Source organism: Equus caballus, chromosome 15 (genome assembly GCF_041296265.1).
Source record: "Equus caballus isolate H_3958 breed thoroughbred chromosome 15, TB-T2T, whole genome shotgun sequence".
In the NCBI taxonomy this organism is placed as follows: Eukaryota; Metazoa; Chordata; class Mammalia; order Perissodactyla; family Equidae; genus Equus; species Equus caballus.
Window position 1 is genome coordinate 66,226,089 of NC_091698.1, and position 15,912 is coordinate 66,242,000.

Sequence of the window (15,912 nt, forward strand, 5' to 3'; positions counted from 1 at the left end):
CCTTGCCACCTGTGTGACTCTGGGAAGGAGACAACATTTCTCCAAGCATTGGTTTCTTCACCTATCACATTAGAAAAACTAGACCTGCCTTATATGGTCCTTCGAAATTAAATGAGATACCAAATGCATGTAAAGAAGAAAAGATTTTGTATCTTCAGATGCTGTACAAGAAGGGAGGAGAAGAAGCGAACATTGACGGAAGGTAAGAGCGAAGTGGAAGTCCCAAGTAACCCACTGAAGTAGTAGAGGGCTTGAAAGGTGCTGGGGAGAGGAACAAAGCTAATTTCACACTTTTACCTGTGTTCAACCCTGCTCCCAGGGTTTCTGGTTTAAAGAGATGAGCTGAAGGGCCAGGTTAAGAGAAGGAAGGAAATACTCCATTGTGGTAGAATATTACGCCAAAACTGGCAGGCTTGCTTCCCTCCTCTTCCCTGCCCTTCTCCCCACACTTCCAATTCCCCAAACTCACCACTCCAGGAATATTTATAGTTCTTCAGCTAAAATGCTTGTTCTCATTTTAACCAGCACACATACACGAAATCTCATACAAAGCCTGGCACATACAGAAAGACACACATACACATACATCCTTTACTCCTGACTCCCCAGCCTCAAACAGTTCAAGGAACCCACATCTGAGTAGTAGGAATTGATGATATTAATGTTGGTAAAATACAACTAATAGGGCTAAACTTGGTTAAACTTGACAGATGGAACACGTGCATTTTTCTCCACTTTTCAAATCCCATTAAAACAACGGCAATGCCTAAATTGTGGATATTGGACAGTAGATGGGCAGTGGTGAATGACTTAGCAAACCAGAAATGCTGAAACCTAAATTAAAAGGCAAGCTGGTTTGTGCTGCAGACCCCAGAAAAACAAACTTGGAGTCACCAGGCACCTCTGAAGACGACTCCTACAGGGAAGAAGAAAGGAGAGACTTGCACAACAGAGACTAGGCTGAGTCATTGCACTAAAGGCAAGGAGATATGTCCATTATACATCAGTAAATCTGTAAAATAAAAAAAAAAAAATCCCCCCTCAAAAAACTACCCAAAAAGGGGATTAAATGGTAAGACACCACCCCACCCCCAGTTCCTGGACCTCTGGCAGCCAAGCTTATATCTCCAGGCAGAAAATACAGAGGATTGCTCTGCAGAAACTGGCCAGCCCAAGAATGAAGAACTGTAGATGATGACATTGAGGGATCTCCAATGAAATAGCTAAGTCCCCATGTGATTACCCATGACTTGGTACAACCCTGCTTCCCACACATCTTCCTGCACATCTTCCAATCATCTTTTTAGCACTTTCCCCTTAAATAAAATGGAAAGCCATTTGAGAGAAACCTTCAACATAAAAGAGAGAAATCAAAACAACAAAAGAAAAGGAACTCAAAAGAAAAGAGACAATGCAGGGAGCAGAAGAAAATTTCAAACACACTCAAAAAACACTATCTCAAAGATACTGATACAAGTGTTTCTGTAGTGCTTAGAAGACACATGGACAGCAGTGGAAAAGCGGAATCAAAAGAGGGATTTATCCTTTATTTCTTTCATATTTGTGTGTCTTTATGCATCTGTGTGTGTTAATATCACATGTACTGTATTGTTTTTATGTGTGATTATTCTTTACCCTGTACTTAACTGACGACCAACCTAGTAAAGAAGACAAAGTTAAAACAAGCCAAAAAAAAAAAAGGATTCAAATAAGGCATCCATAAACAAAGAACAAAATGCCATATAATATAAAGACAGAATTTTTAAAATTCAGTAAATTAGAAGGCAAAGTTGAGGAAATGTTTCCAAAATTAGAATAAAGAGACAAAGTAGGAGAGAAAGAGAAAATAGAAAACCAATCCAGAAGATCCAACATCAGACTTACATAAGTTCCAGAAATCAAGCACAGGAAGTTCAGAAGAAAGAAAAGGATCAAAGATATAACATGAAGAATTTCCTGGAACTAAAATACCTGAGTTTCCAGACTGGAAGAACCTACTAAGTGTCCCATGCAATAAACAGAAGACGACACAAACCATCCTCATGAAATTTCAGAACACTGGGGATTAGGAAAGATTCTAAAAGCTTCCAGGCAAGGAAAAACAAAACAGATAAGAAGAATTGTATCTGACTTCTCAAAAACAGTAGAGGATGGAAGATAATAAAGTAATGACTACAAAATGTGAGGGCAAATAATCTCTAGCCAAGAATTCTGTGCCAGCCAAACTATGAATCAAGTGAGAAGGTCAAATAAAGATATTTCCAGACATGTAAGATCTCTAAAACACAAAAATGTATTCTTTCTTAGAAAGCTTCAGGAAGATGTGTTGCAGCCAAACAGCTGAGAAAACCAGGAAATAAACAGACATGGGATCCAGGAGTAGGGACTTCAGCACAGGAAGGCGGCCAGAAGAATCCCGGGACAGCACCTGAGAGAGCAAACCGCGAGGAAGACACAGCAGCCAGTCCACGGGGTGGCTAAATGGAAGGTTCCAGGGGAGATGGCTCCAGAGAAGAACAGGAATTATTTGATTATTTTACGTGTTTAAACGGAACAAAAAAGAGTTTTCAGCTCTAGTGAAATATATGGGAATGAATTATTGATAGACATATAGAAAACCAAGCAAATGAAAAAGCTAGCAAATTAGCAATGCCAAGAAAAAAGCTGCAAAAGAGAAGAAATGAAATTTCAGAATACTATATGACCCAGCTGTGAGTAATACTGACAAAGTCATGATGAAGAAAAATAGTGGGAAAGCTATATTGTGAGACGGAAGAAGAGACATTAGGGAGATGTGTAAAAGGAGTGATCGAAGAAAGCAAAATCCTCATCTTTTTATTTTATGTACTTAGTTGAATGGCAGAGGAAAAGAGGTAAGAGTGGAAAGTAGTTCCCTGTAAGAGGCAGAATAAGGATGTGTAGGCATGAAGCAAGGGACCACTGCTTTCATTTAAGCGAAATTAATAAAGATACTTTTGGTTACCAGTAGCAGGAAACTGAACTAACAGTGGCTTATCATATAAGTACACTTGTTGTTTACTTAAAAATATGTGCAGAAGTAGATGGTCCCACGGTTGGTTTGGAAGCTCAGTGACATCACCGAGGGCTCATTTCTTTCCGACCTTCTGCTCCACCATCTTCAGTGTGTTGCTTTTCACCTTTGTTCACTCAGGGTCACAAGATGTCTGCCACAGCTTCAAACATCATGTTTTCACAGACAGAACATGGAGAACTGAACAGCCAATGACCAAAGGAGAGACTTGTCCTCATGTAACTCTCTCCTGTCATTAGTGTATCAGTTAGGGTTAACGTGAAAATGAGGAGCAGAGACCCAAAGAAAGAGTGGCTAGAACAAGGCAAAACATTGCTTTACGTGAGAGTCTGGAGCTAGGTAGTGCAGGACGGCTCTGAAGGCTCTGCTCATTATCTCTTCAGAGGACGGGGCTCCTTCTCTCCTGTTGTTCCACTAGGCACAGCCCCCATTCCCAAGGTCACCTCATGGTTCTAGACGTTACTCCAGCTCCAGCCATTATGTTAACCTTCCAGACAGCAGGAAGGAGGAAACATGAATAAAAGGGCGTCACAAGGGAGCTTTCTTTTAGGGAAATTTCCTGAAAGCCACCACAAAACACTCTGCTTTAGCCTGTTGGCCAGAATTTAGTCACAAAGCCACAAGTAGCTATGAGGGAGGCTGGAGAATGGAATAGTTATTCCTGGCAGCCACAAGCACAGCAAAAAAATTAGAGGTTCCAAAAAGGGAAGAACAAAAGAACAGACCCCTGGAAGTCTCCGCCACAATTCAAATGGGAAAATTTTTCCTGAGATCCCTGACAGAGCCCCCTCACACCTCATTGGCCAGAACTGGGTCACACGGCCACTTTTAGCCAAGAGAAGCTGGTAAAGGGAAAGTCTGGATTTTCATCCTCTACAGTGGAAAGCAAGGAAAAGGGAAAGGGGTTGAGAATGGCTGTGAATAGCCAACCAACAAAATCTGCCTCATAAATCTTATAGTACAGTTTGACCTTAAAAGCTACAAACACACATTACTTTTATTTTTTTAATGTATATAAGTAATAAGTAAATTTAAGTTTTTATGAGAAAACTCATCAAGAACAGCCACCACACCTCCCTCCACCTTCTTAGTGAATAAATACAAAGAATAAGTTATAAGGTCAAAATACACATGCATAAATGATAGCAAAGTCTACTCAAATAGACCATTTATTTAATGCTTTGCCTGACTGATTTTATGATTCATTCAACAAACATTCACTGAACACCTGCTATGTACAAAGGACTATGGACATGACTGAGTCTTGGTCCGTGCCTCCAAAGGTTCATAGCTTGGAGAGAGAGAGAGAGATGGAAGCCATTTTTCACAACACAGCATGATAAGCACTATGATGGGGGAATACACTGCATGACAGCTCAGCAACCCAAAGCAGGGCTGTCTCAGCCCTGCAGACAGAGAAGTCTTCCCTAAGGAGGTGAATTTTGAGATGTGGTTTGAAAGACAGGAGAAATTTGCCAGGTGATGAAAGAGGCATGGAAAATAATCTTGCTCACAGAAAAGTGAGTACAAAGGCATGGATCATATTACAGCTCGGAAGAATAAGCCACATTCTTATCTTGTCTATCTCAGATATGAAAGGCTAGGCGTACAGTTGGCACTCAATAAACACTTGGTGGATTGGACCATGATGAGTAGGAACTCTCTTAATCTATCTCAATTTACCAATATTCTAGATCAGGGGTTGGCAAACTAGGGCCCACGGGCCAAATCCCACCTGCTGCTGTTTTTATAAATAAAATTTTATTGAAACATTGCCACACCTGTTCATTTACACATTGTCTACGGCTGCTGTTGTGCTACAATGGCAGAGTTAAGTAGTTGGCGATAGGAACTGTGTGGTCTGCAAAGCCAAGAACCTTTATTCTGTGGCCTTTATGGAAGAAGTTTGCTAACCCCTGTTCTAGATTAACTGACACCCTCTATTCCCTTACAGCACACTGAGCTCAAAGCTAGTAAGTGATGAGTAGTACACTCTTTCCTCCCACCAGTTGAGTTGTATACTTTCCAAGAGTAATTTGTTTGTTCCCAAATGTGTTTTGCCATTTATTGTGTTAATGTATTTAACACATAACATGTAAATATAACATTTACGTGTTAATATAACTATCTAATTCAATGAAATATTGTATATACTGATAAAATATGAGTGTGAGATGGAAGAGTTGTCTCTATAAAATCTAAAGCAGAACGCTTTGAAAATTTTCATTCATAACAGGCTAATAAAAACTGTTACTGAGTTAGATCTGAGTGAGACAACTGCAAAAGGTTGGGGAGGAATCATAAAATTTTAAGATTCTACTTTGCAAGTGAATATAACTTTCACACCACTTTTTAAAAACCTAAAACTACAAATCAGAGATGATGCATTGGGAGGAATGGTTTATACAAGAAGGACAACACAGAATTCTAAACAGTGACGTGTCCTCAAAGAGGAGTCTTGGCCCTACATCAACAGACTGGTGTTCACCTGAAAGTTCAGGTCAAATAGGAATAATTACTTTAAGTAAGTGAATAAGTGAGTAAGTAAATAAATACTAAATTTTAATGTATATTTGCACCTTTTTTTCAATAATTCCCTAATTTAACCAACTTTTTACTGTCAGGTGAAGAAACAACGAAGTAACTACGACGTTTGTTTGGTGATCAAAACCACAAGATTACAACTTCTTAAGTTTGATGAGGACAACCTGGCTCTCTTAACTCACCTTTCACCCAACCACTGCCTTGGTGACCCAGCCTATGGCACCCATTTTAAAGCCCAGTGCCAGTCCACAGGAAGGTTAGACAATTGGGACTCAGCCCTCGCACTCCTGGCTCTAGATCAGGAAGGAAGGATGAGCCCACATTGGCCCTGGTGAGAGCAAAGATTAATTAAAAAGTTCGCCTGAAAATGCCAACTCATTAAATTCCCCAACTGTGGCATCTAAGCTCTGACAAGCCATGCAGGGAATAAAAAGAATAAAATAAGACAGTCCTTCTCTCCTTATAAATCATACAAATTCAAAGTTCAGAAAACCTTTAATTTGGTCTCTTTGCCCATCACCTCCCAGACCCTGGATCCACCTTGAATCTGAAGCTTCAAACAAATCCCTGCTTCCTTGGGATCCCAAAAATAACTGTGTTCCTTATGGTGCATTAACTCTTTAGAAAGATAGCTAATTACATTTAATTAGTTCAAAACAGTCGGTTAGTTACTTCCTCCAGATCCTTGATTAAGCATCATTTTTTCAGAAGAAGAACCTTTTTTTTTCCCTAGACAATTAGCCCTTTGCCCCCAAAGATGATCCCTTCCAAGAAAAGAAGAGGGTTTCCTTGTTGGGAAGGAGGTAAGGGACACTGAATGGGTGCCCCAGGCTTCCTGGACCTCACAGGAGGCTCCCTGAAGGTGGGCTGTGTTCTTCAAGGTCACCAGTGGCTCTTGGCTTCTCCATTGCCACCTATTACAGAGCTATGCAGGCAGGAGACACCCCAAAAAGATGAGGAGCCGGGACCCCAATTCCACATATACCCGCCCTCCATCCAAGTCAGTTTCTAAATACAGCATTCTCCTTCCTCCTTCAGAGTCGTTATCCATGTTGTTTGCCCCACCTCCACTCCCACAATTTGAAGTGCAGCTCAGGTCTCACCTCTTCTTCAATATCTTCCCCCAGTACTAGGTTAGGCCTTTCTGTCATTCTGCCCTGCCCCACCCTGATGTCTACCAACAGCATTTGGCATAAAGAGCATTTGTTCTGAGCATTGGCTTAAATTTAGTCTATTTTCTATTCTATCTCCCAGTATCACTCCAACTTAATCATGTCACGTCTGAGAACAGGACCATGCCTCATTCTTCCTTTCTCTCTTCCACAGAGTTCAGCAAAACATATTTTCTTTTCCTTCTTACCCACCTACAGTCTTTTCACAGCCCCTCAAATGCTACCTGGGGACCAAGAAGTAGAAGCCCAACTTGGGCCAACTTCTTAAACATAGGAGCCATATGAATATAAAGCTTCCCCCCAAATGTTTTCCACTAAAAGTCCATGAATGAACAATCCCAGAATTGCATGTTCTATGCCAGAGCATAACTATGTTTGGTTATGTGTAGAGGGAATAAAACTGCAGTCTCAAATTCAGGTGTGGTAGGCAGCCTCTAAGATGGCTCCCAGTGATCCCACTTCCAGGTATTCATGCTTCTGTGTAATCCCCACCCCTGTGTGTGGGCTGGACCTATAGACCCACTTCTAATGAACAGAATTTGACAGAACCTGGGAATGTCATTTCTGAGATTACGTTACGAAAAGACTATGCTTCTGTCTTAGGTTCTCTTTCTTTCTCTCTCCCCTGACCTTGTCTTGTCTTTTCTTTTTCCCAGATTCTCTCTCATTTTCTCTCTCCTTTGCTCTGAGGGAATCAGTTGCCATGTTGCAAGTAGCAGCCCTGTGGAATGGCCCAGAGGACAAGGACATGACATTTCCAGCCAACATCCAGAGCAGTCCTGAGATTCTCCCCCTGTCAAGCCCTGAAATGACTTCAACCCCAGCTGACACCTTGACCGCAGCCTTGTGAGAGACCCTGAGCCAGAAGCACCCAGCTAAGTATTGGGTTTGTTATTCTAAGATGCTAAATTTTGGAGTAATTTGTTACATGGCAATAGATAAATAATATCCCAATTTTTCAACAAATATCAGATTTCTTTTCTATAAAACAAATTAAATCTAATGTAGGCCTCCCTCTCCCCCTGCCAGACTGGCAGAAAATTATCTTATTCAGTCCTATAATTCTATACCCTCAACTTCTCCTCTAGGGTCTTATCAAAGTCCCAGGGCATTTAGGAAAGAATGTTTGGGGAAGGGCCTCTGGTTCTTGGCTTGCACTGGTCACCACTGATGGGCTCATTGCCCAACTGTGAATGGCCCTTGGAGTTAGGGGGCAAAAAAACCTTCAAAATTTCTGTGCCAAGCCTTGGCTTGGCCACTGGATTCTTTTGCTGAGGCTGGAGTCCAGCACTCAGCACCCAGGGCCCAGCCTCCCTTCTGCAGTCCTGTCAGCTCCCAACAAAGCCCCCTCACCGACCTCCACCCCTTCCCAGGCTTCTGGGAATCTCCCTTATCTTGGCATGTCCACTCTGTTCTCCATAGCTCTCCACACCCCCATATACACACACTTATACCTTAGCATAATTTCAGAGTTTAGGGTTTTGAAAAAAGCCTGGAAAATAGATTATCTCCAAGCTGCTACTGCAACAAGGGAACACAAGGGCCTTCTCTAAATTCAGAAAAATATACAAATAGTTGTCATTCTTTCTGTTGCTTCAACTGCCTCAAAAGCAAAACACAAATTAATGTTTCAATAAATAATCCCACTACAATTATTTTCCCCCAGATATTCAAGAAAATATTTATGCCCCAAGAAGGATTGCCATACTTACCCTAGGACTCTGAATATGTCCTAGCAAACAGCAGCAAACTACCACCTACTGCCAGCCCCCCAAACACACACACACAGCCCACTATAGGAAGCTCAATAATGGGGGGAAGTAAGATTTTAGGAACCTACTTCTAACTCTCCCCTCGCTCTATTACAGAACAGCCCAAGCAACTGGCCATTACACAGGTGTCATGTATACATAACTGAAATAAGCTGCTACTTCTACGTATGATTTAAGTGGAACAAGGAGATCTTTCTTGACCCAAAATATCTTCCAAATGCTCTGCCACAAGGACTGAAGTCCACCTTTAGAGCTTGACTCATTTAGGTTAAAAGCACTGTGACTCCAAAGTTGAATTACCCATTGAGCTGTTTTTATCCAGGGGCACATTCTGATAATTTAGCTTATCAGTTCTTTTCCAATAGGCAGTTTATTGAAAAAAGTGTTTGGGTTCATATATGAGTGAAGGAAGAAGGAGAAAGATTTTGAACAGCAGCAGTGAAGGCAGTTTGAATGTAAAGCTCAAGGTAGCCAGGGGAAGAGGGATGAATAGAAAAATGCTTCCCTTTACTGTAAATGTGATATGACTATTGGGGTTATGACAATATGCTCTGTTAAGGTTATTCTATGAAAACCATCAAGGATGAGGCCACCCCTGGAACTACATATGGTCTCATGAAGAGTCATTGTTAGCGTCCAGCACTAGGGGTACAGGCTAGTCCTTAAAGAAGAAAAAACAAGAGCTAAGAGGTCTAAACATCAGGGTCTAGATGCCTGTATGGGCATCACTAGGTAATATGGATAAACATGGTTTCCTCCCTGTGAAGGGAGACCAGGAGCTGAGATGCCAAGCTGGCTCTTTTCCCAAGGGCCCCTCAAGAATTGGATAAAAACAGCCTGAACTTAAGAGAGATGTATTATCTAGATTCAGTGCTCTCTCTATGGTAGTTCTTGACCCTCAGCTTGTGGGAGAGATCAAGTCAGTTGGGCGCCTGCCTGGAGTGCCTCTCTAGAAGGTTCCACAACATGACTGGATATGCAGGAAAGAGGAGACTATATTTACTGATGCTTCTCTCAAGGAGAAAGCATATTGACTGATAAATCACTGGGGAGGGAAGGATGGGGAGAAATCCCTGAGGGTCAGGTCTTCCAGGGATGGTGAAGACAATTAATTATTAAACTTTTGATTTGCTGAATGGTATATAAAAATTGGCGTTAGTGGTTAAATTACTCAGGGATCATCAAAGAAAGGCTAAGCGCTACTATCAGAAGTCTTTCTGTTTCCCAAACACAACACTCAAAAAGGATACCACATTGAAGGAGTACTGTGCTACTATTCTGCTTGTGGGGTTAGGTCTGCTCCAGTCCTGCTCATGAGAAGATCTGCTTGAACGTCTAATCTCGGCTTGGCTTAACTACTGAGAAGCAAAGGAAAGGATACTTATACCTCACTTGGGTCAGAGGGCTAAGGGGAAGCAGTATTCCCAAGGCCAGTTGTGTTGATCTCATCCAAGAAACCTCAATGGGAAGATGAATCTAAGAACAAACCAACTTTCCTCCCTCCTCCGTCCTGCCCCAGGAGATTCTCCTCTACTTAGGGCCAATCTCAGAAGAGCTGGAGTTTGTCTGTTTGGTATTAATTGTAAGGTATTATTTCCTTCCAGGGGAGCACTGACCATCTGTGATGAGAAAGGTCACAAGCGGAGACAAAAAAGTTTTGAAGATGGAGAAAGATCATCTTGTTTCCAGATTTTCAAAGGACCTGCCTGGACATGGACCCACTGGTTAGAAAGTGCTGTCATAATGAGCATTCTTAAAAATAATAAAAGATTAATATTCCAGCTATCCTTCTCTCCTCTTAACAGGTAAAGTTATCTATATAGCAGCAATAGAATGAGGATGAAAGCTGAGGCTCAGGGTGTCTGTTCTTCCTCATCAGTTGCACTGCACTACCACTTTCTGCTTCCTCCAATGACCCCACCATCTAAAGGCACCAGATCGGAGATCCCTGGGTAGCTCCTCTCCCCTTGCCCCCAAAGCAGACAGTCTCCAAATAAAATACCCAGGACATAACCATGCATTTGGGCTTCCAAAGTAGCCTGAGACCAGACAAATTTTTCATTCTTTGGTGGCTATCTCTCCTATTCCTAACCTCATCCATAGGCAAAACACTATAACATTTGTTAGATCTTAAAGGGTCTTTAAAGAACATCTAACTCACCATTCTGTTTTTATACATAAATAAAGTCAGGTCTAGAGAGAAGCAGTGATCTTTCCAAGATTCCATAGTTGTTTGCAGAAAAACACAGACTGTTCTGTGTATTCCCACAAGAGGAACTTCTGCCTCAAAGCCTAGTTTCCATCTGTCCTTAGCCTGATTTCACTCAGTGTCCAGCCACCTTCTCTGAAGGACTTACTCAAAGGCACATTCCAGGACCACCTCAAAATTCTGCTGAGAGCCAGGTGATTCATGAATCACTAACTTCCTAAATTCAAGGCTCCTAAGGGGCTCTCAAGTAACATTCTCTCGTATAACTAGCAAAATTAGTTTTCCTTTTAAAGGTCAGCTCAAAGGAGAAGACCAGCCCTTTCTCCCATAGTCTAAGGTCATTACTGAAAGGCAGCGTTAGGGGAGTGGAGTGGAAGTCAGCTTCGGTAGGAGACTTCCACAGAGCAAGTTCTCAGGACTCTGAATCTATAGCTTGATCTCAAGTGAGGTATGAAATTCCACCCTCCAAGTTCGATCTGTAGGTGGAAGACTTCTGTTCCTGTGAAAATGCAAATATCCCTGTCAATGCCCCACCATTACAGAGCATCAACAATGGAGAATCAAAGTGTATGGGTGGTATGAAGGGAAGGAAGAGCAAAGAGCTAAGAGGTCTGTCCCAGGGAAGGTGAGGATAAGAAGAATAAAAGGGAGAAAGAGGTTCTCCAAAAGCTGACAGGGCAGAAGACAAAGCAGGGAATCCTAGGAAAGAGGTTTGCCCCAGTCATCCCTCACCAGCCCCACTTCTCTTTTAATGATGAATTTGCCCTCTTTCCTTGAATATTCACAGTTACCTTAAAGAGGCTGACCCTGTGATGCTCAGGGTATCTCTATTTGCAAAAAGAAAGAAACCCAGTTAGCTCCATTGTGAGAGACGTGGAATTATTTCACAGTCGCCTCCATCTTCACCCACTCAGGACTCCCACATCTCTTATCCTAAACACCTAGAGGGTGCGGACTACTTTCGTCTCCCAGAAAAATAAAGGCGCTCTTCCAAAAATTCTTTAGGATGCAAAAGAAGAAACACAGAAAAAAAAATACCTTCCTGTCTTCATCCAAATTCATTTTAGGAGAAATACGATAGAAAAAACAACTTTTTTTGTCACCTGGGTTTCATTGTTTGACATAAATATTTTTGTTCTCTTTTTTCTTCTTCCTGTTGTCTTTTTATTTTCTGTTTCTTGATAGACTACTACAATGAGTGAGACAAACTGCACAGTCTGATGATATAGTCCTCACAAGACTGCTCTCACTTCAGACACCACACGCAAGTCTGGAGGTCCCCAGGGCCACTCTCACTTCACACCAGCTGACTACAAATTCAAGGGTTCCCACAACCATTCTCAGGTTTGATAATTTGCTAGAATGACTCAAAGAACTCAGGAAAGTGCTATACTTATGATTATGGTTTTATTATAGCAAAAAGGATACAAATTAGAACCAGCTAAAAAGAAGCATAGAGTGAGGTATGAGAAGGTTCCAAACGCAAAGCTTCTGTCATCCTCAGGGATGGGTTACTTTCCTGACACTGATGTGCGGCAACTGACACAGAGTATTGCCAACCAGTGAAGCTCACCCATGCTTCAGTGTCCAGAGCTTTTGTTCAGGTTTCATTACATAGGCATGACTGACTGAATCATAGCCCTCTAGGGTGAAATCAATTTCCAGCCCCCCTCCCCTCCCTAGAGGTCAGGCTAAAATTACCTGCCTCAAAGCCCCAACCCTCTAATCACATGCTTGGTCCTTTCAGTGTGGCCAAAAGCCTGTACCCTGAGTCATCTTGTTAGCACAAACTAGGTAGGGGCCCACCAAGAGTCACCTTATTAGCACAAACTATCAGGTCAGGTGTGGTCTGAGGGGTTCTTATGAATAGCAAAGACTGTCCTATCATTCTGGAAATTCCAAAGGTTTAGAGGTTACCTCCCAAGAGCAGGAACAAAGACCAGACTTCTTTGGGGTAAATTCAATTCTTCACTACATAAATACCAAAAAACAAAAAAGTGTGTCTGGAACATGTTAAAAATGTAGAAGTCACTGGTGGCAGACGAGGAACTCAACTGTACAGCACAGTTTAGGATTTTGATAAAGCGGATGTGAAACAAGCAGATGGCTCCATTGCATACGTAGGGCTTTGGGAGGGGAAGATGATCTGCCTCAGCTGGCTGTAGACAGGGCTTTTTTTTTTAAGAGAGTCAAACCTAATCATTCAGCATTGACCTCCCAGATTAGTTGGGAGGAATGAGGGCTGTGGAAGAAAGAAGCATGTGTTGTTACCTTGAAAGCAAATTGTTGGTCTCAACTAAAAACTGATTAATCCCTCCTAAAATATTCAAGGATTCTCTCCCTTTTTCTGGCAAAAAAAAAAAAAAAAAAAATAGTAGTAAAATATGAGAAATGAAATTATGTGTGCCTTATGTTGACACTAAGGAGAGAGTCCAAATGTGCCCTGTCAGGTCTTGGAAACCACAGGTTCACAGCCTTGCTCTGTGCCTGGGCCATCCATCACAGCCTCTCCTCCACAGCCCTTTCCCTGTCTGATGATCCCACAGAAGGATACGAAAATCCTTATCATGAGAAAGGCTCAAATTAGACTCAGAACGCTTTTGTGGGGAACTGCAGCAGCACTGAGGAGCATCACTGCAGCCATTTCAAAGAGCCTATTCTTGTTTGTTTGTTTGTCTTTAAAGAAAAGTAGTGATTCTGCAACTCTGCTTTCCTAGGCACATTTCCCTTCCTTGAGTTTTCCAAAATTTCAATTCAACTAGATTTAGATGATGTTCCTAGAACTCTGCAAAAAATAGTAGGGAATCACATGGGAAAAGAAGATATGGTCCCCACCCACAGGGAGTTTCTAATCCAGCTCAAGAAATAATACTAACATAGATAAATCCTATATCAAAAACGTAGATGACATAATGCGTACCTTAGGAATTCAAGGTGCAGAAAATTTGGTACTCAACTAACTCTAGAGAAAGGCTTCTCAAAGGATCAGAAATTTAAGTTATGCTATGAAAAGTGATAAGAATCTTAACCCATGGGGAGAGTGGAAACATTCCAGAAAGAAAGCTAGTACAAGTGAGAGTGTAGACAAAGGAAAGAGGAAATTGTTTGATTTGAAGGTTATTTTGGGTGTAGCCTGATAGAAAAGTATAAAGCATTGTCTCTGGCCCTTGAGGACAATGAAGTCTATAGTTATTTTTTTAAAATATTCAGATTAGAGATAGAGAAAAAGGATTTTTAACTAGTTGTCTTCTTACTAAAATGGACCTGCAAATGTATATGCAGCAGAAAAACAATTAGCAAATATTTGAATAGGTATTTGAATAGAACTAAATCCTGCCATTCTGTTATGAAGGAAAATTATTTCTTAGAGAAATTATATTCCTTAATTATGTGTTAGCTCAGAAGATACTTTTCTGACCCAAAATTCTTGCTATGAAATAAAATACTAGGTGAAATTCAAACACATTAACAGGTATTCACAAGGCAAATGGCATTACAGGAAAAACAACTTACAAGGAGAATTCTAATCTAACAAATGTCCTTTAGCATTCCAGTCACTTTGGGCGCATGCCAAGAACTCAGACCAACATTGTTTTGACGTCACAAATCTGAGATGGCCAGAGAATACACTGGGTGGCAGAATTGGAATCCAGAGTAAAATATAAGATTGTATGATGGCCCCAACATACCCATACATATTTCAACAGAAATAAACCCAATTTTCAAGTGTAAGATGTAGAAGCTATGGCTTGATACTTAAAGGTAAAAAAACTAGGAGTCTCGAATATAATGTGGCTACCCCTAAAGAGAGCAAAAGCAATCTTCAGCTGTGTTAACAGCAAATCAGCATGCAGAGGCAGGGAAGGGTATGTCTGATCCACTCTGCACAGGTCACGTTATCTAGTGTCACCACATTAAATAGGGGCATAGAGATCCAGAAGTGAGTACAAGAACAATCCATGAGACTCGGTCAGAAAAGTATCAGCCTAGGGAAAAGAGGGACAAAGCGCTGACTTCACATATCTGAAGGACTGCACCAAGCAGAGGCATTAGATTGGTTCCCTACTGGGAGGTTTCCAAACTTTCCAAACCAAAAATCAGGACACATTACATGACAAAGAGTATTTCTGCCACTTCCAAATGTGAGAGGCAAACTAGGGCATGTGGCTTGAATGCTGAAAGTTAAAATTTCTAGGACCTTGTGATGTTTTATAAAGGCAGTAAATATTTGAAATCAGATATTATGTTCTAGAAAATCTGGGGCTTATAGTTGCAGAACATAATTACACTGAATGAGTATAAATTCTAGGATGATAAATTCCAGCTCATTATGAGGGAAAATATTTTAACAGAAAGAGTTATCCAAAGACCAAATATTCTATCTCAGGAAGTAGAGACTTTTGCAATAAATATTTGGCAATAAATGTTTGCAATAAATGCGAACCTGTTGTGTAACAACCATTACCCTGTCCTTAAGTCGTTAAAGGTCTAGAGTGGAAGCCAAGCAAGGGAAAAGGCAACTATCATACCCAGGGTGAAAATTTTATAACAAAGGTAAGAAAAATGTGTGATAGAAGCCTGGGGAGTAGAAGGTAGAGGCAGCAATGCCTAGTTTAATCTCAAGGTTTGGTTGCAGACTGGAAAGCCAATTAGGTTGAGGTCACCCAGAAATCAGAGATACAAGTGGACAGGGCATTGCTGTAATGCAGGAAACACATGACAATGGTCAGAGCTAGGGCAGAAGTAGTGGGGATAAAGAGTAGTGGACAGATTTAAGAACCATTAAGGAAGTAGAATAAGTAGGACTTGGACAGGTAGATGAGATTGGAACCCAATGATAGCTGGGTTTCCTTGAAAGGTGGTAGTTCCATTCCCCAAGACAGAGAACAGACAAAAAGCAGTTTTGCTCCAGATGAATTCAGTCCTGAACTGGTTGAATTTGAGAGCAGAAATAAAAAACCACCACAAGCAGATGTCAAGCAGGCAGCTGGATATGTGGGTCTGAGGTTCAAATCAGGAAAAGAGCTCGAAAGGAAAGTTAACATCTTGTCTTAGTTAGCTTGGGCTGCTATAATGAACTGGGTGGCTTAAACAAAAAAAATTTATTTCTCACAGCTCTGGATGACCAAGCTCAAGGTGCCAGCAGATTTGGTGTCTGAGGAG